Below are 24083 nucleotides of genomic sequence, written 5' to 3'. Positions count from 1 at the left end.
AGGCCCATCAGCATTTCATCATGAATGGGGGAGGGGCCCATGCAGCTAATAAGTTACCTTTGCTCCAGTAAATATCCTCCCACCCAGTCCTGGAGGAAACTCTAATTAAATTCGAAGGGGCACACCCAAGAAGATACAAAATAAGCGTGGCGAAGGGGAAGGGGTGTAAAACAACTAAACTTCATTACAGACATGTCAAGCAAATTTTCAAAAGCGTCCACTGTAGGAGCTGGAGATGTACCTCCATGGGCAAGGGGCTTGCTTGCCTTGCATGCACGAAGCCACGGGATTTGATCTCCAGCATTGCATAAGTCACGTGTGGTGGTGCATGCCTGCAATCTCAGCACTAGGGAGGTGGAGGCAGGAGACACCTTCTGCTACACAATGAATACGAAGCTAACCTGGGATATCTGAAACCCTGTCAAAAGAGAGAAAGAAAACAATCCACAGTAGGGAACAGCTGTACTCAGTGGTATAAGGTTTGTCTAGAAAGTATGAAGCCCTGTGTTTCATCCCCAGGACTGAAGGAAGGGAAACACACACACACACACACACACACACACACACACACACACACACACACTTACGGCGAGCCTAAATGACAGGGCTTAACAAGTACTATTTTGTGTGGTCTTCTCAACCATCTTACAAAATGATTATTTTACAAAGAAGAGTCCAGATTCCAGATAAGGAAGAAACTCGACCAAGGCCTGCCCAGTAGAAAGTGGCAGAGCTGCCTGGCAGTGGTGGTGCATGCCTGTAATCCCAGCTCTCAGGAGGCAGAGGCAGGTGGATCTCTGTGAGTTCAAAGCCAGCCTGGGCTACAGAGCTAGTCCAGGACAGGCTCCAAAGCTACAGAGAAACCCTGTCTCGGAAAACCAAAAAAAAAGGAAGGAAGGAAGGAAGGAAGGAAGGAAGGAAGGAAGGAAGGAAGGAAGAAAGGAAGAAAGAAAGAAAGGAAGGAAGGAAGGAAGGAAGGAAAGAAAAGAAAAGAAAAGAAAAGAAAAGAAAAGAAAAGAAAAGAAAAGAAAAGAAAAGAAAAGAAAGAGAAAGTGGCAGAGCCAGGAATCGACTCTGCTTCATTTAATCCCAGAATCCCCACTCCAAGCACAGACGTGTGCTAACAGATCTGGCTCATGGGTTGGAATTTCTGTAGCTATTTCTGCTGCTGTAGCAGTGGGTTTGTGCCTTCCCCAGGCTTTGGTCTAAATAGTTTTAAAATGCAACCGTTTAATTTTAAAATTAGCTTGGTTCCCCAGAGATAAACTCTAAAAGGTCAGATGTTAACTTAATCCTTTTTGAGTTATCACTGAAAAAGATCAGCAGAGTTGACCTTGACCGAGCTGCTTTGCAGGCTTGGGGACCCACCGTCTCTTCCGAACCACTGAACACAGACCCTGCCTTTACGGGAAGGGGTGCTTTCCACGCCTTTGATACCAGGCACATTTGTTTTTCGTGACAAGGCCTGGAGTAAAAAAGACTTAATACCCATCTTCAATGTGAATGGAATCATGCCCCAGGGAACCCCAGGCTGGCCACATTAGACATGCATGACTGGGGTGGCTTAGGGGCCAGAAAGGGTGGGCTCCAGGCACCCTCTCAGGCCTGTCTGCACTCAGAAGAGTTTCCTTCGGAGAAAACTTGCAGAGATCCGAATCCACCACACACTCTGGCCAGGACTGAATTCCAGGATAGTAACCCAAAGCACAGTTTGCCTGGGGAGGAGCAAAACTGTCAGTGAAGTCACCCCAGAAACACATGATACAAGAAGGCATACAGAATCGCTGCTGTCTCTTGGGATAAGGATGGGTGGGCTGGGCCACCCTGAGAAAACACGGCGTTAAGAACATTCAGGATGAAGTCTGAGCCCACTGCCTGCCTCAGCCAGCTGGCTGCTATGGGAGTATCTGTGACCCACCTTCAACCTTCCTCGCACTGGCTGGGAGGCTCATGCACTCAAGTAGGGCCAACCAAGAAAGTAGGGCCAACCAAGATCATTTCCTGGAATTTTTTTTTTTAAAAGATGTATTTGTTATGTATACGGTGTTCTGCCTGCACGTATGCCTGCAGGCCAGAAGAGGGCGCCAGATCTCATTACAGATGGTTGTCAGCCACCATGTGGTTGCTGGGAATTGAACTCAGGACCTCTGGAAGAACAGCCAGTGCTCTTAACCTCTGAGCCATCTCTCCAGCCTCTTTTCCTGGAATTTTTAAAACTGGAAGAGAAGAAAAAGGAATGTGTGTCATTGGAGGGAGGCCCTGTGAAGGATTGAAGCTAGGAGATGTCACCAGCCTCTTTTCATCCCATGCTGAGAGATGTTGTGAGGGCCAAAGTTATGTTTTTGTTTTTGTTTTTGTTTTGTTTTGTTTGTTTGTTTTTTTGGGTTTTTCAAGACAGGGTTTCTCTGTGTAGCTTTGTGCCCTTCCTGTAACTCACTTTGGAGACCAGGCTGGCCTTGAACTCACAGAGATCCGCCTGCCTCTAGCCTCCCGAGTGCTGGGATTAAAGGCGTGCGCCACCATCGCCCGGCCCCAAAGTTATGTTTTAAGGTTTTTTTCTTTTTATTATTATTATTTTTTTTATTTTTATTAAGAAAATTTTTTTTCATTCATTTTAACACCAAAGATACCCCTCTTCCCTCCTCTCCACCTCCCCCCCCCAGACTCCCCCTCCCAACCTACCCCCAAACCCCTCCACAAGAAAGCAAGGGCCTCCCATGGGGAGGCACATCCAGTAGAGGCAAGTTCAAGCCCTTCCCCACTGCCTCAAGGCTGCACGAGGTATCCCATCACAGGTTACAGTGCCTAAGAGATCTGTAAAGCAAAACCGCCTCTAACCTGTAAGCCCCCTTGCCCAAGGAGAGATACTTTGAGATTGCTGGAGGCCAATGTTTGTGGGAGATAACAAGCCACACGTTTTCACTCCTCCAAACAAATTTGCTTGGCCTGACTGCATCTGATGTACTTACTTGGTCACATACAGGCAGGAGGTACACAGGCAGAAAATGTCAGGATGTATGTTTGCTCCTGATTGGACATGGTGGGAAATACATAGCCTTATGGGTTTGCCTTTATAAGCCTCTGCAAAATGTGACTCTGGGAACCCCAGAATGGCCCTGGCCAGAGTCTATCATCCTGGCCAGTATTAGATTAAAGCTTGCTTCAAATGGGGCTCAAAATTGAGGTGGTGGGCCTGCCTTCCTGGCTTGGTTGCCTCTGAGATCTGGCTGTGTTTCTTCCTAACCAGCACAAACCGATGCTGAACTTTGCGTAGTTAAGCATCTGCCCCTGGTATCCAGGAATGTCTTCCTCCTGCAGAGGCAATGGGTGAATTTGGGTTAGTCCCTCTCACTTCATTTTAATTTTCATATCCTCGCCTCTCAATGCATAGGTACACCTTTTCCACTAAGGACAGTTTTCTCCAGTTCTAAACCCTTCAGGGATGCCTGGTGGGACGCACCTGCAATTGTAGCACTCGGGATGTGGAGACAGGAAGATGGAGGGCCAGCCTGGGCTGCCCAGCGAGAGGCATTGCTAGACCACCTTTCTGACATTACAACATCATGTTGTCCTCTCTGAAGTTGCTGCTGGAGAACCCTGCAATCGGGTGACATGAGTCAATCAATCAATCAATCAATCAATCACAAAATGGTTTCAGTTTATGATCCCGTTTGGGGCCACAGTCACAGCTGTCCTGAGCCACAAGTTGAACACACCTGGACATGGTTTTAACAAAACAGAGAAAAGATGGTTCAGTGATTAAGATCATATACTGCTCTTGAGAGGACCAGAGTTCGGTTCCCGGCACCCACATCAGCAGCTTACAACTGTTAGAATTCTGCCCTCACTCCAGCTGCGTGACCACACCTGCGCAGTTCTGGAGTTAAGCAAAAGGTCTTGCATCTTACGTCATCAGCGTGGGCTGGCAACTATGTGTGAGCCGCATGGTCATGCAGTCAGCGCATGCGTGGTGTAGCTCTGTCCTGGGAGCCCTTAAAAAGCGGGATGCAGACTCCACCTTCTCTCTCTGTTTTCTCTGCTCTGCTCTCTCTCCCTCCCGCTCCCCCACCATATCTCTCTCTCTTTCTCTCTCTCTCCCCCCCCCCCCCCACCCCGTCCCTCCCCAGGCCTGGTCACCTCCTCCCCCCCACTTTTCCTCCAAATAAAGCTCTCTGTAACTAGGTAGCTGTGGCCATGGCTTGTGACTTTTCCACCAGTAACCAGAGCCAACACTAGAGTCCTTTATTATTCTTTCAACAACCATGCTTCCTTTTTTTTTTTTTTTCCAACCCAGCATTTTTTGTCGATTCCCTAGGAATTTCAAGCACCCCAGACTCACTTTCCAATCCTTCCATGTCCACCCCCAACTCTTGTGACCCCACCTCCTAAAAAAGTAAAAGTAAAAATAAAAATAAGAATAAAAAGCCAGGAAGCGGTGGTGCACACCTTTAATCCCAGCACTCAGGAGGCAGAGAGAGGTGGAGCTATGAGTCTGAGGTCATCCTGGTCTACAGAGTAAGTTCCAGGTCAGCCAGGGCTACACAGAGAAACCCTGTCTTGAAACACCAGAGAGAGAGAGAGAGAGAGAGAGAGAGAGAGAGAGAGAGAGAGACAGAGAGAGAGAGAAAGAGAGAGAGAGAGAGATTGAAATTTACAAATGCAAGTGGCAAGTGTGGTGGTTTGAGAGAAAATGGCCCCCAAAGGGATGGACTAGCACATTATTAGGAAGTGTGACCTTGTTGGAGTAGGTATGGTCTTGTTAGAGAAAGTATATCACTGTGGATGTGGACTTTGAGGTCTCATTTATGTTCAAGCCATACCCAGTGAGACCAGCCACTTCCTGTTGTCTTCTGATGATGTAGCCAGCAGCTTGTCTGCCCCAATGCCACAATGCTCACCACCATTCTCCCCGCCATGATGATAATGGACAAAATGTCTGAACTGTAAGCGAGCCTCCACAATTCAATGTTTTCAATTGTAGAAGTTGCCGGGGCCAGGGTGTCTCTTCGAGGCGATAGAAACCCGACCTAAGACAATGGGTATGTTAACTTCCCACCATTTCTCTAATGACGTCCCCGTGTTGACCCTAGAAGGGAGGGATGGGAGGGGGTGGATGTGCCTTGATCATGAATCACAAGATCTGCAATTGCCAAAGTGCATTTTACTAATGGTCTCCATCATGAATCCTGTCAATCGCTGTTCAGAAAGAACCAATGGTCCATTTTGTCAATGCAATTCAGATAAGTGGTCTTCATGATTTTCTAACCCTTTGCCCCATTCTTTCTTTCTCTTACTGTTCGGCATCTGAAGAAATTTCTACATGATCTGGAGAAATTTCTACATGATCTCTCTATAGGTATGACTAGTGTACCTAGAAGAAAGAAAAAAAACTCTTGGTGTTTAAATTCAGAACAACCCCCTCTTCCATGCTAAGGATCAAATCAATGGCCTTGTGGTGGGCTGTGCCTCTGCCATTGAGTTCGAGCCCAGCCCAGTGACTTTTAAATCTTTAGCATATTCAGTTCACTTTCACAGGCAAGATAGTTCAACCATTTTTTTTTCTATTTTTGTAAATGTTTGTTCTAAAATTAAAAGTGTGGGTCTGGAGAGATGGCTCAGCAGTCAAGAACACTGGCTACTCTTGCTAAAGACCTCAGTTCAGTTCCCAGCACCCACATGGTGGCTCACAGGAGTCTGTGACTCCATTTCCAGGGGATCCTTCTACCTTCCAGGAGCAGGAAGCATGAAAGTGGTGTGTATACATACATGTAAGCAAGACACTCACACAGAAAACAAAACAAATACATCTTTTCCTTTTTCTCTTTTTTTTTTGTTTTTTGTTTTGTGGTTGTTGTTTGTAACAGCCCTGGCTGTCTTAGAACTTGCTCTGTAGATCAGGCTGGCCTCAAACTCCCAGAGATCTGATTGCCTCCCCAGTGCTGGGATTAAAGGTGCATGCTAACACTGCCTGACATATAAATAAATCTTTAAAAAACAAAATTAAGAGCAGAAGGAAAAGAGAACCTTAGATGCCAAGTCAGGGGCCAACAAACTACAACCAGCAGAGTTAAAGTTTTGTATAATAAAGTTTTACTGAAACACAACTATGTCCATGTGGTTCTGTGTGTCTGTGACTGCTTTGCACTTAGAACAAGCAGAGTTGAGTTGCAAGAAACTTATCTGCACAGACTAAAATATTTGCTGTTGGCCTCTTTCAATACTTTTTCTGACTCTTGCATATATATATATATATATATATATATATATATATATATATAGAGAGAGAGAGAGAGAGAGAGAGATGCTGCTTTCTCCCCACAAGAGGAGGTAAGCTTGGTCTGCAGAGAAAAGAGTTGATGTTGGAATTTAAGAGCCTATGACTAGAGCTTAGAGCATCCTGGGCCCTGGAGAGCAGGTAGAGTGCATTCTAAGCTAAGCCCAAAGAGGGAGTTGGAACAGAAATCAGGGATCTCAAGGTAGACCCTCTGGTAGACCATGATCTTTAATTCTTGTTCTTCTAGGTGATGTGAAGAAGTCATTACTATTTTGTGAGTGTGCGTGCATGCATGCGTGCGTGCATGTGTGTGTGTTGACATCATAATGCTGCTGGTCCCAGAAAGGAGGGATAGGAAGAAAGGAAGGGATGGGTGTAGGCTGGACATTCATCATGTGTGGGTATGCAGGAGGTGTCCACATGAGTGTGGCTACCAGAGCTTGACATTTGCTGTTTTCTTTGATCTCGATGGCTTTCAATCCCTTTATAAAGTTGGTGTTTGCTCACCAGTGGCTGACTGGCTGACCAGCAAGCCTTCCTCAGCGTCTTCTCCCTGTTTCCCTGACTTCTGTTCTTGAGTTAAGGATGCGTATGCGACCACTACGTTCAGCCTTTTTACATGGGTGTTGGGGATCTGAACTCAGGTCCTCACCCTTGCACGACCGGCATTCCCCAGCCCAGAGTCCTTGTGGATGGAGGAGACAACCTGTTTTCCATCAGATAATTGCTGCTGCTTGGCAATGAAGTCCCGCTGTTCTGAGATCCAAGGTGACAGCGGTTTAGGACAATGATTGGAGGTCTTCTGCTGCCTTTTCGGAGTCTGGACCAGGACACTGTAGAAGATAATAGCACATGTCTCATCACTCTGTGCCTTCAGTCTTGAAGGGGAACAAGGCAGGTTACATATTGCCAGCTGCTCCTCAAGTGATTGGCATGTCTCTGTGGAGTTAAGCAGGATCGTGACCCAAAGTAAAAGAGACAGATGTCAAATAAAGACAAGGATGGCGTCTTCCTTACGTTTAGGTACCTGAGGACATAAGTGAGGAGTCAGCTTTTCAGTGAAGGCAGTTCCTAAGTGCCTATTATACAACCAGTCAGAAGAGAAACAGTATGTGAACTCTCGGGCAAAGACAAAGGATGTCACATGGCTCAGATGCCCCACCCTCGATGCCAGGATAATTTCTGGAGCCCTATTTCAGAACTTAAGCAGAAAGAGAAGACAGATCTTTGGCTGAGTGGTTCCCAAAAAGTGTTAAGTGGGCTGCTCAGAAGGTAACAGCTATCTGATGGCAAACTGAGGCTTTGGGCTTCTTCAGAAATTCTGCCTAGGACAAGGATCCCAATGCTGGGGGCTTTGCTGGTGCGGGATGGACATTCTGCCTCTGTGCTGTCCAGCCACCAGCTACACACAGACCATAACCATTTAGCCCTTGAAGGATCGTTCAGACAGCCTGAATTCTCGCTTTCTTTTTTAATGAACAGGAAGCTTTTTTCAGAGATCTTGCACAATGCTTGCCTTTGGCTTGCTAGAGCATTGTGAGTATGGAGAGACAAAATGTTACAGATTGTGAGTCAAAAATCCCCTTGAGCTATTTAAACCCTTAAAGAGCCATTTACCTTAACTTTAATCTTTGACCCAATGAGCACGCTTGTGCTGGGTAAAATTTATGGAAACGCAGAACCTTAGGAGACCACCAATATAACTGGTGAATATCTTGATCTGACTTTTTGATGTTGTTGTTCTGTGGCTATAAAAGGTCATGCAATCTTTTCTACTGTGGAATGTGTTATTGCAAGGTAATCCGGATCTCTCGTCAGGCCATGATCACTTACATTAAGCTGGGAATAAATCCCCCCCCCCCACTTTAAAGTGGAATTGTCATTTCACATGGATACATCTGATGCCTTTTAATTTATAAGTTAAATAGCCCCAGGGTTGGGATGTAGCTCAGTGGTAGACAGCTTGCATGAGCCCTAGGTTCTGACCCAGCGCAGAAGAGGGAAAGCAGAGAAGGAGGGGAAGAGGAAGGGAGAGGAGGGGAGGGGAGAGGAGGGAAGGGGAAGGGAGGGGGGAAGGGAAGAAGCCAGCCAGCTACAGTTCAGGTGCAAGACACAAGATTGCTTTCCAGGTACCAAATGTTCTCATACCACCTCAGAATTAAAAGGGATGACTAAAGTCTGGCTTCGGGAACAGTGGACATCGTCATCCTGGCCTGTTTTTGTTAAATCTCCTCAGCATTGTCTCTGGAGTGAATTCTTGAGCCTTCTGGCAAGTTCTCAGACATAACATCAGAGAGGGCGCCTCTGAAGCAAAACACAGGTTGCTTGCCAGGAAGATGTGGATGCCTCATGAGCTTTGATTTCATCGTCATGACCCGCCTGACGCTGCTGTGGGAAGCCGGACAAAAAAAGAGTCCTGAGATGAGAAAAAAACAGAAAGAAAAGGAAACAGACAAGCCCCCAAGTAAGGAGAGGAGGGTGCCGAGTTGGGGCGGGGCGGGGCAGCATCCTCGCGGCTGGCTCTTCCTGCCCAGCCCTGCAATCCCACCCCTTCTTCGTGCTCAGCTCTGTTTGGCTGCTCCAGCCCTTCTTTCCTCGGGTGAAAGCCTGTAATTACAAACACCAGGTGCGGCGGCTCTCTCTCCTCTCCGGTGACTCCATCCGTCAGTGCTGTGAACGGTAATTTGCCAACCACCATCGAAGTTTCCTTTCAAAAGCAGGATGCGCTGGGTGTCGTGTTACATCACTCAGAAGCCTGAGACAATAGGAGAGGAAATAGAATTTACCCCGGGAACAAAGGAGTCCGCAGCTCACTTTTCTTTAGCCCTGGAGAGGGGAGGATTGACTGCTGCCTCTGCGCGGACAGCGGCTGCCCAGAACCTGGAAAGGAAGGGGCAGAAGCGTGGGCTCCGGGTGCTGCGGCGCCCTGAGTGCCTAAGGGCGTTATTTGTTCCAATGCCAAATTAGAGTGCAGCAACCACACACCAGGATGTAAGTGGGTACCCCGGAGCGATTAAGATGCTTTTAGAGGCAGACTTCTTAGGTTCAAATCCTACTGGTCACACGCCTTCTCAAACCTTCATTTACATAATGATGACGATCTCCCCCCCCCCCCCCTTTCTCTCCCTCCTCTCCTTTCTCTGTTGTCTTTCCCCTTCCCATCCCTCCTGGCTCTTCCTCCTTTTTATTTGCCATGCTGGAGATCATACCTAGGGCCTCGTGGATGCTAGATAAGCACTCTGAGCTTAGCCATATACCCAGCCCATGTCATGGCAATTGTCACCTTTGTGTCCCCGTGTTATTTGGAAGATTGTAATGTCAGGACTCAGTAAGCACCTGACTATGCGAGGACAGACAGACAGGTGGACTACTAATGCCAGCCTTAGGGTGGCATCTGTTTGATTGCTTTGTCTGGCTCTATGCTACCAGGATGAGTGAGGCCAGGGAGCCAGCAGCCAGTGTGTGGCTTCCGGTATCTTGAGTCTTTTCTGTATCCCCTGCTTCTGGAGGTTTTGGCCCCTGTCTTTCCTCCTCTTCTCTGTCACCATCTGGAGGCCTGAGGACTATCTGAACGGCCAGGATGGAAAGTCTGTGCCCTATGAACGGAAACAGCCAAGGAAGTAATTAGTAACTAGCTGTCACCCCAGGTGACAAGGGATGGACAGATGACAGTTATGACTCCAACACTGGGGACTCTAAGCTGTAAGTCTGTCTGTCTGTCTCCTCTGAGTTTCCTCAGGAGTGGGCTAATGAGTGCCAGATCCCACCGGGGCTGCCACAGATCCCAAGGTGTTATGGCAAGGGAGGGTCTTGGGTCCCCTCCAGACCAATGCATTTTTGTGGGGGGGGGGGAGGTGGGGAGGTTTTGAGACAGGGTTTCTCAATGTAGTTTTGGTGCCTTTCCTGGACTTTCATGGGTCTCGCTCTGTAGACCAGGCTGGCCTCGAACTCACAGAGTTCTCTGCCTCCCGAGTGCTGGGATTAAAGGCGTGCGCCACCACTGCCCGGCCGACCAATGCATTTTTTAAGGAGTCACTTCTGTAGGATGTGGCAGTCCTTTTCAAGAGGCAAAGCTTCCCTAGGGCCCTGTCTCACTGCCCTTCTGTGGGCCTGCTGCCTCTGAGGAGTTGGTGAGATGCTAGTTCCTGGCTGCTTTCCTCTCTCTCAGAAGTCAAGGACTGGGAATACGATGAAGCAGAGATATGTGGCACCTGGGAGGGAGGGGGGCCCATGAGGGACAGAGATAAGGATTATTGGGGCATCTTTGAGAAGCTGACTTTCCCAAGGAGTTAGGGTTCTGTACTTAGTGACCACCATAGCTGCCCAGCCAGGGGTCTGCAGGTTCTTGAAAATTCCAATTCCAAACATGTAATTTGTGGACACAGAGGTTGAGTTTTAGAGAGTTGTTTTTTGTTTTTTGTTTTTGTTTTTTTTTTAATAGATGTATAGGTGGGAGCTTAAATGTGTGTGTGTGGGGGGGAACTTCCTGTGTAGCAGAAAGGGCCCAGGACTTAGGGGACCATTGAGCTGGTAGCCTGGAGCGTACTTTGAAAGGACTTAGGATAGAAACCTGGGTGAGGGGTAAGGAGGGGTGAGCTGCAGGTCCAGTTAGCCCAGCCACGTGTCTAGGTGGCCCCTCTCAGTTTCAAGCATGAAGTTGCATACAGGCCAGGCAGAGGGTATCTTTAGGAGACAAAGACACGTGAAGCACAGCTCTCTTCTGGCACCTCTGGCCTCTGGCAAGGGCATTCTCCGACTGCTGCTTTGGAGTCCCCGCCAAAGCCAGAAGGTTTCTCCAGTCCTGCCTGGCCCCACCATCCGTCAGCCGCTTACAAAATAATCATTCAGAGGCTTAATATTATCAACTGGATGGCCTATGGCTCAAGCGTCTTGCTAGCTGTGTCTCATAACTTAACCCATTTCTATGTCTCAATAAGTTGCCGCATGACCGTGGCTTACCAGTACTTTCACATCTTGCTTCTGGCGGTGGCTGGTGTCTCTCTCCCCTCTGCCTTTCTTCTTCCTGTCTCTCTCTTTAATTTCCCACTTAGCTATAACCTGACTTGCCATAGGCCAATGGCTTATTTATCAACCAATCAGAGCAACACATATTCACAGCGTTCAGAAAGACCTGGCCAGTTTCTATGTCCTGTTCTCATCAGGAAGACCAGACACCTTAGCTTGGATGGAGAGTGTAACATTGAGCCCACAAGACCTCCTGATCTCGGTGACAGCTGTACACCATATGTCCATTCACTGTTTAAAGACTAATCACAATTGACTGGCTAGAATTTCGGCCCAAATTCAGTCTAAGTGGCACAATTTATAGCCACATGCTGGCAAGTCAGTAGTCCTGGCCTGTAGAGAGAGTGACCCTGGCCCTTACTCCTCAGGGGTGGGCTGAGCATCACAGTGCTGCTTCTGTACCCCAAAGGTAGAGAGGCTCCCTCCCCAGAAGTTAGTTCACAGGTAATTTTCCCAGCCGTGCTTCCATGGTGTGCTCTTTTTGAGTGGAAAAGATAGAATGGTGGATTCAGCTGAAGAATCAGATGAACCTGGGGAATGGCTTCTGCTGGTAGCAGGAATCTTAAAGAGTCTTATTAATAAAACCAAACCTGAGGCCAGTTATTGGGGTAAATGCTGGAAGATCAGAGACACAGAACAAGCCACAGCCAACTCTACCTCGCCAATTCCTCGGCTGGTCTTGTTTCCTCAGACTGGAAGCCTCTGAGTCCTCATCCTAACAGAACTCAGCTGAACTGCTCAAAAGCCTGAATGCTTAACCAGCCAAATGCTTAACCTGCCAAATGCTGCTAGTTTCTGGTCTTCATGCCTTATAAAATCTTTCTCTTTCTGCCTCCACTCCCTGGGATTAAAGGCTGCTTTCTGGGATTAAAGGCATGTGTCACCATGCCTGGCTGTTTCCAATGTGGCCTTGAACTCACAAAGATCCACCTAGCTCTGCCTCCCAAGTGCTGGGATTAAAGGCGTGCGCCACCGCCACCGCCGCTGCCGCCGCCGCTGCCGCTGCCACCACCACCACCACCCAGCTTCTGCTATGGCTTGTTCTGACCTATTTTCTAGCCACCATTTGTGGTTCTGTATCTAGTGGCTGTCTGTTCTCTGACCCCAGATAATTTTATTAGGGGGCACAATATTGTGGGGGAACACAATACCACCACATCTGCTGTTGCCTGAAGTATCTCTGGCTGATCGCTCTGACTCTCCATGATCCACAAGCAATTAAGTCTGAGAATCAGGTCATCCTGTCTATACAACAGTGTGGGTCCCCATGTGAGCCTTCCACAGGCATGGAATGATGACCATGTAGGCTCTGTAGGGGTTAGGGACAGAGAGCTCAGCTGGATTTCCATAGATTTCAGGGGGTCAGGAAGGAGGAAGTACTGGAACTCCAAGACCACACAAATCTTCCTGCTTCTATGGAAGTCTCTGGTGTGCACCTCACATTTGCCTAAATGAAATGTCCTTAGGGATAGCATTAGTGACTCTTTAGGACGACTAGGCCAACCCTGCGGACATTGCCCCTGATTGTTTCTCTTGTGTTTTACAAAGACAGTTACACATCACAGCCTGACTTCCCTGAGCTCTTCTTGAGCCAGCATAACTGCATGGAGCATGAGAAGATGCCTCAGATGGGCATGTGTCTGCTGTCTCCATAGCACCGACCATGATTCAAGGAAATCCCCCTATCAGCAGGTTCTACGTTAAGAACTGCCCCATGTTTTCCCTGGGGTGGAGCTAACATTTCAACCAGCTGCCACCCCCCTCCCCATTCCACGTTCACAGGCCCATCTTCTCTGTACAGCATCCATGACACTTCCTGAAGAGCAGCAAACTTTATTCCCTACAATTAGCTCAGGGGCCCACAGAAATGGTTAAATGTTGAATAATATCTCCTACTTAAATACTGGGTATGAGATACCAAAGCCTCTATGGGTGACCTGGCTTTATCTTACATGTCCTTTTGCTCTACATCAGAAGTTGGCACCTACCTGTGCCAAAGCAGCTGTCTCATAGTCTGGCCAGTTGCATATGGGGGTGCTCAGCCCAGCAAAGATTCTTTTTTTTTTTTTTTTTTTTTGGTTTTTTCGAGACAGGGTTTCCCTGTGTAGCTTTGCGCCTTTCCTGTAACTCACTTGGTAGCCCAGGCTGGCCTCGAACTCACAGAGATCTGCCTGCCTCTGCCTCCCGAGTGCTGGGATTAAAGGCGTGCACCACCACCACCCGGCTCCAGCAAAGATTCTTGATAATGGATATTGAGTAGCCAGCCAATCAGATCTCCTCTCTTGGGGAACTTGGACTAACGTACATTATCCATTTGTTGGTGGCAGATACTTCTATTTTGTTTTATGTGACTTTCCCTCTCACTGGCTTACAGTAACAAAAGCTTATTTTTTCCAAACCCGTTATGTGTAAATTATAAACTACCAATTGTGGCTCTGTCCATGTGCAGTGCACTCTGGGACCTAGGAAAATGGAGTGTCTCCTTCATGGAGCTGGGCCAAGCCTGTGGCTAGGGAGGGGAGAGCAGAATCACTTGGTTAAGTTATCTTCTTGGAAGACTCAAACTCACATGGAATTGGCCAGAAAAAGCCTCATGGCCAGCCTGATATTCATGCATAACCCTTCCAAAGCAATGTCCCATAGATAAGGCCATGGTATAGCTTGAATAAAATACAATAGCTAGGGTAACTGTCAGGGGAGTGCACATGTTTTAGGGTTTCTATTACTGTGAAGAGACACCATGACCGTGGCAACTCTTATAAAGGAAAACATTTCATTGGGGCTGGCTTACAGTTCAGAGGTTCAGTCCATCATGGTGGGACATGGCAGCATGCAAGCAGAAATCGTGTTGGAGAGGTAGCTGAGAGTTCTACATTGTTCAGGGAACAGGAAGTGGTCTGCTCACTGGGTGTGGCTTGAGCATATATGAAACCACAAAGCCCGCCTCCACAGTGACATGCTTCCTCCAACAAGGCCACGCCTACTCCAGCAAAGCCACGCCTCCTCATAGTGCCATTTCCTTTGGGGGCCATTGTCTTTCAAACCACCAACAGTACACATCTGAATTTTCAGATATTACCCTTTCCATCTATTTACCCATAATCTACAGTTAGCTGTGGACTAAATTTGCCATTTAATATCTAAGTTACTGAATGGCAAGGCGGGACTGTGGTGGGAGACATCACAGAAGCCGGGTGGGGTAGCTTCTGTTGGCTTTATGCAGCAGCGCTGTTTACCATGAGAGAAAAGCCACAAGGCACAACACAACCCACTAGGACGGTTTGTGTGGAAAAGGGAGGGACAGGAAAGGATGTGATCAGGTCTGTTTGAAAGACATGTGCGGGGAGAGAGGAAGGAGAAGTGGGGGAGAAGGGGGATGGAGTCTGTGACCCATTATTTTTATGGATTCCCCCTGCACATGAGCATATGGGCTTACATAGATTGCATGATCATGATGCACGCAAATTACGCGATCATGCAGCAGACAGATTATGTAGGATGTAAGGCCCTGGGATGACTAATTGTTTTGCCAGCACATGTGCAGTCATGTATCTGGGGGAGAGACCAGTGACCACGAATTCCAACAGCTTCTACCTGTGATCCCAGCACTTGGGAGAAGGATGCTGAGTTTGAGTCAAGCCATGGCTACATAGTGAAACCTATTTCAAAAACAAAGCATCTCAGGCTGGAGAGATGGCTCAGATGTTAAGAGCACTGGCTGTTCTTCCAGAGGCCCTGAATTCAATTCCCAGCAACCACATGGTGGCTCACACCATCTGTAATGAGATATGGTGCCCTCTTCTGGCCTGCAGGCATACATGCAGACAGAACACTGTATACATATAAATAATTAAATCTAAAAAAAAAAGAAAAAGACAAAGCATCTCACAAAATTACCACCACCACTATCACCAAACAATAAAATAATCAATAGCCATAATGGAGAAACATAACCAGCAATAGCGTGCAGGCTCTGCTAGGAAAATGCTCACCCATTTTTGAGAAATACACCACGTGAGGCAGGGCACACTAGGACACACATGTAACATCTGGATGTGGATTCTGGGAAAGCGGTAAGGCCCATGATGGCGGGCAGCTGACACAGATTTTTGCTTGTCCTGTATGTATTAGCTAGTTTTCTGTTGCTATGATCAAATACTGTAACTGTGGTAACTACTGGAGTTGGTCTTGGCATATGGTTCCAGAGGTATAAGAGGCCATCGTGGCAGGAAAACATAGCTGGAAGCTGACAGTTCACATTCTCAACTGCAAACGGAAGTAGAGAGAGCAAGCTGGAAGCAGGGCAAGGTTACAGAGTCTCCCCCAATGATGGACTTCTGCCAGGAAGACTGTACCACCTAACCCCACCCCCAAACAGCACCATGCACAGGAGGCCTGCCAGTGATGACCACTCGGATCCAGTTTACAGCCAATTGAAAGTCTTTATTCCAGCCAGCTGGGGCTACACTCAGGCATTCGGGGACCCAAGTGTAGCCCCCTAAGCATTTAGACCAAGGGGCTTTAAAAGCAAGAATGTCTTGGTATTTAGCTCAGTGGCTGCTAACAGGGAGATCTGCACAAGCAGCTTAACACAAATTAGGTTAGCTGCGGCATCTTGGCCTCAGATCCTGGAATAGAGTTGGGTAGTTTTCCATAGGCTTCTCCATCAAGATTAAACCTGATATGGCCTCAACAAGAATACAAAATGGTGGAATCTCTGCACTGTCTTGCCCTGTCACGCAGCTGGGGACTAACTGTTCGAATCCTGAACCCTGGAGGGTATTTCTCATTCAGACCCACCATACCCCACCATGGATGCTAAGGACAGATCCTTCCTCTAGTTACCTGCATCTACCCATTTCCAACCTGTTTTGTAGCCTACACACACACACACACACACACACACACACACACACACACACACATCCCATGGACTGAAAAAGTACATGTATGTGTGGTGTCCATGAAAGTTCGTCCATTCGTATGCATGTGGGCTCATACTCTCCTCTTTGTTTATTGAGGGACAGTCTCTTGCTGAATGCAAAACCCACTGATTCTGGTTAGTCTAGCTAGCGAGCTTGCTTTTGTTCTGGAATTACAGGTGGCCACCATGTCTGCCCAGCATTTACAGATTCTAGGGATCAAAACTCTGGTCCTGAGTCTTATGGATAAGCAGGTGTTTTATCAACTGAGCTATATCCCTAGCCCTCTAATAGACTGTATACACTTCACTGTTGGCTTAAAGTAACCAGTCAATAATAAAAAGGCCCACACTATTCTTTTTCCTGTGTGGCAGGCACTGTGATAAGTGTTTTATATGTTTATTTTCTATCACTTTCTTGGAGAAGGCAAGCATGGAAAAACAAATTGCTGGTAAATAAGACCCATAGATGCTATTCCTTGGCTAATTAGAAAATTTAAATGGGAAGCCATTATCCTCACAGGAATTGGTCATCGATCCTTACCATCTAACAGGAACAGGAAATAACCTTTTGGCTTTCTCCATCTTTGGCTAGTGCTAGTGAGACAGGAAAAGGAGATACTCAATCCGTTGTAAATAAGGCTGGTACTCTTCAGTGTTGGGGGATGGCTCAGTGGATAAGAGCACTTGCTATACATGGAAGAGAACTCAAGTTCAAATCCCCAGCAACTATGTAAAAGCTGGAATGGAAATGTTGTAAACCCTGAATTGAGAGGACAGGTAGACCAGTGTAGCCAAAATGGCAAGCTTCATGTCAATCTCAAGAGTCTCTGACACAAAAGAGTAAGGCAGAGTGACTGAGGAAGACAATCAATGTATTCGGGCCTCTGGGTGACTTGGGCCCATGCACCCCATCACTACATACATATACCAACACACATAAATCATAAAGCAGAAACAATGAAAAAAAATAAGACTGGTAATCTTTAAAAAAAAAAAAAAAAAAAGTGATGCTGGCCGGATGGTGGTGGCACACGCCTTTAATCCCAGCACTCAGGAGGCAGAGCCAGGCAGATCTTTGTGAGTTTGAGGCCAGCCTGGTCTACAGAGCGAGATCCAGGAAAGGCGCAAAGCTACACAGAGAAACCCTGTTTCAAAAAAAAACAAAAAAACAAACAAACAAAAAAAAAAAACAAGAACAACAAAAACAAACAAACAAACAAACAAACAAAACACAACGATGCTGGGAAAGTGGAGCATCCATGGGCAAAAGGATGAAGTTGGATCCTCATATCAAGCACAAAAACTTAGGTTCCAAGACCCAAATGAGTGGACTTGTGCAATAGCTGTAGAAGCAGCTTGAAAATATCTACCTAACATTTATGTCATACCAAAAATAATTATTAATGACCTAGATTGAGGTGGTTATAAAGTATCTGCTATTCACAGTAAGAAACATGAAAAAATAGGACCATCGAATTGATAATGGTTTAAACTTTGACTCCATCTTCTGCTGCTTCATTTGGAAGCTGAGGCTGCCTTCAACGGTGCTCAAATGTAAACAGGAAACTCCAACAGCATTTGTGGTTTGGGCCCTCTGTAATGACCCAGTATGCAGTTCTAGTTAGATCCTGACTATTGACATCTGCCAGCCCACAGCTAGCCAGGCCAGCAAGGTGGTACTGGACATGAAAAACACTTTCCAACCATGCCCAATTCTGCCAGAATCATGGCCATGTCTATAATCTCTACTTCTGTGTTCCAGAACATTCCACTTGGGTTATATAGCAGGTACGTGTTCTTGACTAAGCAGCCAACCAACATCACTTATCACAGCTAGATTTAGGGTGGATTGTTGAGGTCAAGATGGTGATTCTTGGGTATTATTACCATATTCTTGTGTAAAATGCTTTGGAATAATCCTTCTGTACACTGTGAATATGTATTACTCTCATTGGTTAATAAGAAGCTGACAGGCCAGTAGCCAGATAGGAAGTATAGGCGGGATAGTCAGATGCAGAGAACTCTGGAGGAGGAAAGGCAGAATCAGGAGAGATGCCAGTCAGCCGCCAAGCAGGCAGGCCATATAGAAAATGAGATAAAAAGCCATGAGCCATGTGAAACATAGATAGAAATATGGGTTAATTTAAGTACATGAGCTAGCTAGTAACAAGCTTGAACTATTGGCCAAGCATTTATAAGTAATATTAAGCCTCCAACTCAATTATTTGGGAAGCTGCTGCCAGGTATTTGGGAACAGGCAAGCAGGACAGGAACATCTGACTATATATGGCACCCAATGTAGGGTGTGAATCCATTTAAGACCCGAGAAAGCTTAAAAAAGTTTCTAAACGCACAGAAACAGAGCCACACTGGGCTTCCTAGTCTCTCATGCCAGTGGTGGTGCAGAGATGCATATCCTGACAACTACCCACAAGGTGGAACCAACCAATAATTGCCATGAGCTAAGCAGTGTGGTGGGTTTCTGCAGTCTCTCACATGGGACACAGTATAGAGGTTGTTTCTCAGCTGTTACCTTTAGATTTGAGCTTTGAGCACCAGCTCATTGCATGACAGATTTGGGGTTTTGCTCACGCCAACAGAAAGGTTACAGACACACAGTAAGGACAGATTCAGACAGAAAAAAAAAAAAAAAAACCCTCTAAACAGGTTACAGTGTATTTAAAAATACAGATAGGCTTGGAAGAAAAAAAGAAAAAGAGTATATAAAAATAGTTTAAGAATAAAATAATAAAGTCCTTTAAAAATAGAGTAATAAAAATATTATTAAAGCCACATTAAGATGGGAAATAGAGAGTCTAAATTCTGTTGTGTTATTGTGTTGTCTTTAAATTTTTTGGCTGCTAAGAGACACTAGGTTATAGAAACTGCTATATTAAACCAACCTATATATTTAAAAAATATCTTGACTTCAAAATTTAAGTCAAAAGATATGTTACTTTGGGGAAGAGGTTATGCTTTTGTTTCCACAGAAAATGAGAGGCTATGGATTCATTCCAGGTTAAGAAAAATCAAGTTTGATTGAAGAAGACCCCCTAAAAAAAAAATCTCCAATGGGAATGGATGGCCCAGATGATCCAACATCTCAGAGTGCCTCTGTTGCAGTTTCTTCTGAGTTCTGCATCCAGAACAGCTTCAAGGCAGCTGGCTAAGATGGTCCAATCCCACAGACTACTCCAGCCAAGATTTAACCATTGTCTTAGATTTTCTCAGAGTCCCTCAAAGATAACAGGAAGTACTCTGGAGAATGATGCCCACATCCCCCCAAAATAAATTATGAGTATTTGTCACTCTTTAGGGGGTTTGGTTACAAATTGTTATTGGTCAGTCAGGAAAAAAGCTTAACAAAGGAGTTAAATTCAAAAATCTCTTTGTAAAAAAAAATGGGGTTAGGCTATAGAAATGATGGGACAAAAGGGCAGATTATTGAATCAATTTTAATCCAAAAAATATAACTGTTACTCTCAAAATATTTTACATTGGTATAGATTTTAGTTTATTGATACAAATTTAAGTTATTTCTGTAGTGCTGTATGTGTGTTTCTATTCTTATTTGGGATATTGTGCTTAGCAACTCATTTAAAAATTAATGTATAGTTAAGAAATACAGGCTAGTAGTCATTCTATAACAGTCAAACTTACAGTTATATTAGGTGTGTTTTCAAGATCATACACAGATATATTTAGGTAGATAGATGGTCTTCAAACATTTTAAAGACCTACAGAATATAGCATTTAATATGTTTAAAAACCTAAGACTTTTCATGACAGTGAGACACATCTGCTCTTGGCAGCCCCGATCTACTTCTGACAAGATAAAGGTATAAAAAAACAAAACAAAACAAAAAACCCCAAAAAACAAAAAAACCCTCCATATGGAGTTTACTTTCTTTGTGGAATAAGCTAGCTATTAGGGTAAGAAACTGCTGTCCTTGCCTGAACTGCTGATATTATACCGTCCAAACTGGATAAGTAAGACACAAGAAAGGTAATTGGCAAACTTTGCCAAGACAAGGTAGGACAGTCCTTCAGAATTCCCTGCTTCACAGCTGTCAGATATGCTAGGACTGTAGGCCAGAGTTGGATGCCCCAACATTACAGAAGAACTCTGGGTGACTGTCCAGGCAGCTAGATGTTCCTGTCATTAGGTGACATTTCACCCTTCTGGGATCTTTGATGGAGTTGAAAGATAAAAGGTAAATTAGATACAAAGCTTTAGACTCACAAAGATAAGATAAATGATAGAGTATCTTCTCTACTTTTGTCAAATATAAATGGACTGGATATTGTAACTGTAATTCTTAATAACTGTTGTTTTATATATATAGTTTTACTATGTTAAAAAAAACCTTCCTTTTTAATTAGACAAAAGGGGGACATACTGTGGAATAATCCTTCTGTATACTGTGAATATGTATTACTCTCATTGGCTAATAAAAAGCTGACAGGCCGGTAGCCAGGCAGGAAGTATAGGGGGGACAGCCAGACACAGAGGATGCTGGGAAGAGGAAGGGATGAGTCAGGAGACATGCCAGCCACCCTCTGAGCAGGCAGGCCATATAGGAAATGAGGTAACAAGCCATGAGCCACATGGCAAAGTATAGACAAGAAATACCCGTTAAGTGTAAAAGCTAGTAACAAGATTGAGCTATTGGCTGAGCATTTATAAGTAATATTATGCTTCTGAGTCAATGATTTGGGAAGCGGCTGCCAGGCTGCCAGGTTTTTGGGAATAGGCAGGCAGGAGAGGAATGTCTGACTACAGTAAAATACCACTGAGTCTGAGGGGAAAGCAAGCTTTTGATAAACAGGAGTCAAAATTCTTTTCAAGAAGCAAAAGACATAAAAGGACTTTTCACAGGGCCTGTGCTTCAGTGTAAACCTCTCCTCCGAGGGTTTGCAGGTCGAAAGTTCCTGTTGAGACTAACATCTTCATTGCCCTCTGCTGCCATATTCTCCTTATTAAATAAAAACAAACTTGAGGCCAGTTATTGGGGTGAATGCTGGAAGATCAGAGACACAGAACAAACCACAGCTACCTCACCTTGCCAATTCCTCAGCTGGTCTGTTTCCTCAAACTGAATGGCTCTCAGCTGAACTGTGCTGCTCCAAAGCCTAAAAGCTTAACCAGCCAAAATGCTTAACTAACTCTGGTGCCTGGTTTTCACGTCTTATATATCTTTCTCTTTCTGCCCCGACTCCGTGGGATTAAAGGCGTGTGTCACCATGCCTAGCTGTTTCTAAAGAGGAATTGAACTCAGAGATCCAGCTAGCTCTGCCTCCCAAGTGCTGGGATTAAAGGCGTGCACCACCACCGCCCAACTTCTGCTATGGCTTGCTCTAACCCGTTTTCTAGCCACCATTTCTGGCTCTGTTCTAGTGGCTGTCTGTTCTCTGACCCCAGATAAATTTATTTTGGGGAACACACGATATCTCAGGGAACACAGTACCACCACACTCCTTTGCTCAGCTGTTGCTCTTGCATAGAACCCTGGTCAGCTGGGCTTATGCAATTTCACTGCACTTAACCTCTTTCTCCCAGATGCAGAACACGGGCCCCTCGTTATGAGTGTCTTATTTGGGATTTTATTGCTGTGAAGAGACACCATGACTCTTATACAGGAAACTCTGATACAGGAAAACATTTACTTGAGGCTGGCTTACAGTTTCAGAGGTTTGGTCCATCATCATCATGGCAGAACATGGCAGTGTGCAGGCAGATATGGTGCTGGAGAAGGAGCTAAGAGTCCTACATCTTGATCCCCAGGCAAGAGAAGAAAAAACTGGGCGTAGCTTGAGCATATGAGACCTGAAAGCCTGTCCTTACAGTGACACACATCCTCTAACAAGGCCACACCTCCTAACAGTGCCAATCCCTATGGGTCAAACGTTCAAACACACGAGTCTATGGGGGCCATAAGCTATTCAAACCATCACAGTGAGCATTTACAGCATGACACCATTTAACATGGCTGTATCATCACTGCTATGGTGGTGTATTAGATTCAGCACTCGGAAGATGGAGGTCAGTGGAGCTCAGTGAGTTCAAGGCCAGCCTGATTTACATAGTTCTGGGCCGGCCAGGACTACATAAAACACCAAAAACCACACAAGTGAAATGGCACAGTAGGAGACAAGACTAGCCTTGCCACATACAAGACCAATCTCTTGTTTTGCATAGACACACATGTAACTCTGTTCAATGAAATGCAAACGGGAGCCCTCAGGAAAGACCCGTGTTTGTTCTTTCAGGTTTCCTTGAACTCTCATGTGACTTGCTTTGGCCAATGAAACAGTCCAGGCAGGGGTAATATCAAGAGTAAATACCTCAAAGTCTAGGGTTTGAATGAGAAAGGTACATTCTGGGGATAGCCAGATGTGTGGCCAAGGCAGAAGAGAAAGGGAGCTGAGTCTAGGCAGCCAGAGGAACCAGACATTAGAAGCTTTGTAGACAGGGATGTCTTTTGAGACAGGGTCACTGGTGACCTAGGTGGCCTCAGACTTGGTATATATCAGAGGACCTTAACTTTCTGACCCTCTTGCCTCCCTGTCCCAAGTGCTAAGGTTATGGGTGTGCCCTCAGCCCAGGTTGTCAAGTTGTGCTGGGCAAGTACTCTACAAAGCTGCAGGCCAAGTCGCAGCATAGGGCTTTGAGAGGAGGTTGACTGTGTGCCCAGGGGAGACAAGAGAGGGTACAAGCTTCCCTGGGGAGGAGCTGAACTTTCAATGGGAACTTCTCAATATAAGAGTCACTGCAAAGTGTTATTTTCTTTAAGCTTCCAGGTCATTCCATCTTGTTGGTTAGGTGCAGACCAGAGCTTGGGGGGGGGGGGGGGGGGTTAGTAATTGAGGGACAGCGGTAATCTTAAAGTTGTTGCTTCCACAGTGGAACCCACAGTGACGGATGACAACTGAGCTTGTTCATCCCTTCCTTCCCCTCACTCAACCCCCCTCCAACCCCCCGGAGGAGCTAGTAAAAGTACAGTGGAGGCTGAGGAGATCAATGTTCCTTCCCCTCACTCAACCCCCCGGAGGAGCTAGTAAAAGTACAGTGGAGGCTGAGGAGATCAATGTTCCTTCCCCTCACTCAACCCCCCGGAGGAGCTAGTAAAAGTACAGTGGAGGCTGAGGAGATCAATGTACCAAGTGACGACGATAACCATCACTCTACTATAAAGCATTTAGATGATTTATGGTGCCTAATTTCACTTTCATATCAGAAAAGTGGCATTTTCTCAATTTAAAAAGAATTGTAACCTTGTTTGGAGCTTTAAAACCACCGTCTTCCAGCCTGAGGCTTTCTATCCTTTCCTCCACATTCCCTTTGTTTCTTCTCTGTCAGGCACAGGAAAATGTCAAGTTCACTATTGAACTTCATTAAATAATTTCAAGTCGCAGAGTACAATCATTTCCCCATGAGAACCCCCAATTTTTATACTTGAACAAAAGATCTTTAAACAAAAATATTTGACATTCAGCCCAGGAAATCAGAATAACAAGCAGTTCCAACAGAGCCAACCCTGTAATCTTCAAAACCTAACACTCCATTCTTAGCTCACTATGGAGACCTGATCTCCCTTTGTGAAGCCTCGTTCCTCCTGGACTGAACTTCTCAGAGAGATCTGCTCTCCAAGCCCACAGGCCTCTCTCAAGGTCAAGGTGACTATGGAATTGACTCTGAATAGGGACATGAGCCTGCGTAATACACTTCAATAACAAAAATGTGTAATCTTTTTAGAACATTTTTTTGTTTTGTTTTTTGGTTTTTCGAGACAGGGTTTCTCTTTGTAGCTTTGCACCTTTCCTGGAACTCACTTGGTAGCCCAGGCTGGCCTTGAACTC

Source organism: Onychomys torridus, chromosome 14, assembly GCF_903995425.1.
Source record: "Onychomys torridus chromosome 14, mOncTor1.1, whole genome shotgun sequence".
In the NCBI taxonomy this organism is placed as follows: domain Eukaryota; kingdom Metazoa; phylum Chordata; class Mammalia; order Rodentia; family Cricetidae; genus Onychomys; species Onychomys torridus.
The sequence above is the reverse complement of the archived record's forward strand: the minus strand, read 5'-3'. Positions refer to the sequence as shown.